General features: G+C 37.5%; 1 long non-coding RNA gene across 1 annotated transcript in view; it reads right to left on the bottom strand.

The window, feature by feature from the left end:
* LOC138011257 (uncharacterized) overlaps nucleotides 1-5,000 on the bottom strand; it is a 6,443-nt gene that overhangs the window by 1,054 nt on the left and 389 nt on the right. Inside the window, exon 2 of the long non-coding RNA XR_011124666.1 lies at nucleotides 215-439. This is a non-coding gene — a long non-coding RNA (uncharacterized lncRNA). The remainder of the gene's footprint in view (nucleotides 1-214; nucleotides 440-5,000) is intronic.

Genomic DNA, 5,000 nt, shown 5'->3' with positions numbered 1-5,000 from the left:
TTCTCGCGCCACTTTTCCAACCAATCAGAAGTGAAACCAAAACCAATCGTGGCTCGCGAGTGCACATTTCCCGCGCTTTGTGTCGGCTACGTGTAATTACTTCGAGTTTTGATTGGTTTACTGGATTGTCTCCGTCCTTCTTGATTGGCCAAAGTAATTATTTTGGTTTTGGTTTTACGACACTCATTTGAAAACCGCTCTATCACATTCCAACCTTTTCCTGCCACTGCATTCTTTTCGCAATAAGTCCACTTGGTAGTGGTGGTGGTACTGGCCCTGGTAGCCGGCAGTCAGTCTCCACAACCAAACCGGCGATTACAAAGACAGCAACAAGAATGACCAGAGCTATTTTCTTCATTTTGATTGTGTGAAAACCGACGAATCTTGAGTATGTAACTTTGTGTGTTGTTGTTTGTTTCTGAAAGGTCTTCTTGTTTTCCTGAAAGGAAAGAAATACATTGTTTATTCTTCGAACCAAGAAAAAGCTCCCACTTTTCCTTTCGGTTTAATTGCGTGTTTTAAAACAACAGCCTCGTGCTCACTGCCCATAGAGACCTTCGACGCGCATGCGCTTTAGAAAAATCCAAAGACTGTACGTAGATGATAAACTGAATCAGCAGTAACAAACCCCGATACAAAGTGGTCACTATTTACCGCGATCTATAGTAAGAAATGTATGATAGGCATGACATCTGGGCTGTAATTGCCCCCGCAGGGATTTCGCCCAGAGGCGAAATCCCGAGGAGGCACCCTAGTAGCTCGCGCGTATATTAAGGACAGTACTTACAGTTCAAATATGCAGTCAGTATACTAGAAAAAATCTCGATTTCCTCGAACAGGGGCCGCGAGGAATCGGTAGGTAATGATGACGTTTCTATTGTTTGCGCCCGCAAGTACGAAATGGTTAGGATGACGTAAATCGAGAAAAATCCCAAAGGGAGTTTCTGAGAGTTTGTGCATTGTGACATCACAATAAACAGGGGTAGCACTTAATAATCCAAAGTCCCTATTTGGGGGGTGCAGAGTATTATGAAAGGATGCGCATGGTTTAGTATTTTGTGTCAGTCGCATCACGGCGTCTGTTCTCGCGGTTGTCACGCTGAGGAGCAGCTGATTTTAAGGTGAGAAAAACTGAACTTATATATTTATACTGTAGGAAACAGACAACCTTTTTAAAAGACATGTTTCGGCATGATTATGCCATCATCAGTTAAATGAGGTCCTAAGTGTGAACAGTTATAAAGTCTACGGGTAGATTAAAAAATTATTACAACATGACGTAATACGAGAGCGGGTACTATTTACAGCGTGACACCAAACATCAAGGTGTAAACTAAAACGTGAGAAAAGTGTTGTAATGCTGCTGCAATTTGACAGTTAGGTTTTCACTTCATTCAAAATTAAAAACATGTTTAGTGTTAAAGATCGTACTCCTGTTGCTCTAAAATCCATGGTAGTTTACTAATTTTCTTGTGCGGGTTGTAATTCCCGTTATATTGGCGAAACTAGTCGCCACTTTTCTACCAGGATAAAGGAACACACGGAAAGCGATAAAAACTCGCATATTTTTAAGCATTTCAACACATCTCCTTTATTTAAGAGCAAATACTCCCCTTCGTGCTTTAGTATTCTGGATTCTGCCAGCAACTCAATTGATTTAAAACTCAAAGAAGCTTTTCATATAAATAAGATCAAACCGGAACTTAACAAACAATTGCAGCATTACAACACTTCTCTCACGTTTTAGTTTACACCTTGATGTTTGGTGTCACGCTGTAAATAGTACCCGCTTTTGTATTACGTCATGTTGTAATAATTTTTTCATCTACCCGTAGACTTTATAACTGTTCACACTTAGGAACTCATTAAACTGATGATGGCATAAGCATGCCGAAACATGTCTTTCAAAAAAGTTGTCTGTTTCCTACAGTATTTATCATACTTGCTACTATTGCGACCTTATGGAAATTATATATATATATTTGAGAAAGCGCTGTTATTCGACCACGAAAGCATAAGACTCGTGTTCATCCGAAATCTAGGCTCGAGAGAAGCTTGGTAAGCGTACTAGAAGTTGAAAAACTTGACAGTCAGGCGTTCATCATTAGCTGCACGTTTATGACACTGAAGGCTATTGAAGGCAGAGCTGTGGCTCAAGTGACAACAGATTAACACTCTTCTTTTAGTCCCTGTATAGTTCTAAATTAGGAGGTGACAGATGCTGTTCATTAGTTTTGACAGGATTCAGTCACCAGAAATTGGCCCCTTATTATCTTTTTCCACATAAACAGATTAATTTCGGTCTCAGTTTCTGTGTTTAATATACCATATCAACATATCATTGTTGTTCAACAAACAATGATTAATGAGCTTTGTGATTAAAACGGTTTGAAAGTATATATATGAATATAACAGCTACATAATGCATGAGCAGTAGCACAAAGACATTCAATGAAATATTTTGAAAGTTATTGTAGGTTATTTTCTTCCAAAGGCAGATGAATGAAGCACTCAGTTTCTAGCTACATGTTGTACTGTAGCACAGGGCCAAACAATTAATTTTTAAAGTTATTGTTATCTTTTTGCAAAGACAATCGAATGAACACTGAGTTAGTTATAGCCTATTACACCATTTTACAAAAAAACCAATTAGTTATCTTTCTAATTAAATCCGTTTTCTGTGAACATGCAAAAAAAAAAATGTAACAGCTACGTATTGTAAAAGCAATAGCACAAAGGATCTAATTAGTTATTAAAGTTATTGTTATCTTCATGCAAACACAATTGAATGGGACACTTAGTTTCTCTGTTACATATATCCTGCTACATCATTGTTACACAAGGAATAATAATGATCGTTCTGATTAACACAATTTTCTTGCCACTATGCAAACAAAAATTATATTTAATAGCCATATTTTGCATAGGCAGTAGTTCCGTTTTGTTAGTTATACAATATTTCTACCAATTTTTCGATTAAATAACACTAGATATAGTAATATTGTCACTAAACTATATCCCATAATAAACTTATTTGTAAACAACTGCGACTTCGTCGATTTTCCATACTCTGTTCATTCCAAACATCCTATTGCCTTTTCCGCCTTGCCTTTTCTAGCCTGGATTTCAGACTATTACTTCGACTCATTTTCCCCCTGAGAGAGTAAAAACAACTCAAAGTAATCGTCTCAACTTCAGGCTACACCTTCTCTGATCTGAGTTAAAAGACTATTACAACATTACAACAGTCAACACATACGGTATCGACTATAATAATTTGCAAATAAAAATAATGCAGCATTTTGCATAGCGGGGGCAGCTGTAGTGTCAACTATTACTAGTTTACAGTGCGATGGCTGAAGATACGTAAAAGATGAAGACTGCAAAACTTGCCCGTGTTTGTGCGTTGTGGAGAAAACACATTTTGTACTGAGAAGCAATGACGAAGTCAGATTAGGGTTAGGGTTAGGATCTCTCCCTCACTTTTTCCGTATTCTCACGCTTTCATTTCTTACAAGGTGTAGCTTCTCTGACGAAAGACTGCATAGCATTACCTACCTAGAGTTTTAAAAGAAGGCATATTTTGAGCTACCTTACAGTTACTTATGACATCTGTGATTTAAGCTTTTGGTCAAAAGATCTCAATTAATCCGTTATGAATAAATGAATATTCAAAATGAACTAAAAACCTCTTGCTCGCAACACCTGGATGCCAACTTTCACTGTTATCAGGCTAATAAAGAGACAGTGCCATTACATTTTCCCTAAAACTGTGAAAACAATATATTCATACTGTCTCTGTCTTTGATATTTTAACTCATCATTAAGCAATAAAAGCCCTAGAGGGTTGTAAATCAATTACATCCGGTTCTTTGTTCAATTCTAAGTTGTCATGTTTCAAAACAACTCGGAAAGAAACAAAAGACAAACTAAAACTCAACCTTGATACCAAGATTCGTGTACCCAAGCGACGAAAGTCATTTCACGATTTTATAACCATTGAAAGCAGTGAAAGCAGGGCCGTACTGAAATGAATTTCAAGCATGGTAAGGAAGCCTTTTATTTAAAGTAAAAAACGTATTCTGCCTTATCATTCAACCTTGTCGTATGTGTTTCTAAATTAACGCTCATATATATTTAAATATGCAAAATACGGTTGCTAGTTAACCATGCAAAAAAGCATGTTTCTATCTATTTTGCCATAAAGGGATTATTAACATGATCCAATTTTCGGATGTTGGAGCTTTTGTAATAATTTATGGGCGATAAACTGCAGCATACCCGTTCACCTATTTGCATATCAATCGGATGCATGGGTAAATAAGATAAGTAGAATGATAAGTTGTGTGAAATTTGTGCAATCCATCGCTTTGTAGAGTGGTTTTAGAAGCTTAATATATTTAGACAAAAAAATCCATCTACTCTAATTTAATCTCAGTCTGCTTGCCCCCTAAATCAAGATGGCAGCAAAAATTGAGATCATTTAAGGCCTAGCCAAACGGTCGCAACATTTCAACGCAACATTTTTGTATGATGTTGCGACACGTGTTGAGTGGACTGGCCAAACGCACGCAACATATCGCAACAGGGTGACCAAACGTACGCAACATGTTGTGCCCAACAATGTTGCAAGATGTTCCGTTGAAATGTTGCGAGCGTTTGGCCAGGCCTTAAGCTGTATTGTACAATCTGAAAAATGTGATTCGCTTCTGTCCGCAAAACTCGAATTCCGGTGTAACTAATAGAGACTGCATGAAAGTATTCTACCACTTCATTCAACCGTGTAGGTATGCTTGCTTACTTGCTACGCTTGCTAGCCATGAAAATATCATAAATATTTTCTAATTTATCTCTGTTTGCGCCTATCGCGCAGGTCAATGGATCGATTAGATCTGCATAACCACACCAAGAAATGGTGGTGTTAAAATGCGAATCCCACAAAGCTGTATTGTACAATCTTAGAAATGTTATTCGCTTCTTTCAGCGAAACTCGAATTCCG

Source organism: Montipora foliosa, chromosome 7, assembly GCF_036669935.1.
Source record: "Montipora foliosa isolate CH-2021 chromosome 7, ASM3666993v2, whole genome shotgun sequence".
Taxonomy (NCBI): Eukaryota; Metazoa; Cnidaria; class Anthozoa; order Scleractinia; family Acroporidae; genus Montipora; species Montipora foliosa.
Note: the sequence above shows the minus strand (reverse complement) of the source record. Positions and strands in the feature narration are given on the sequence as shown.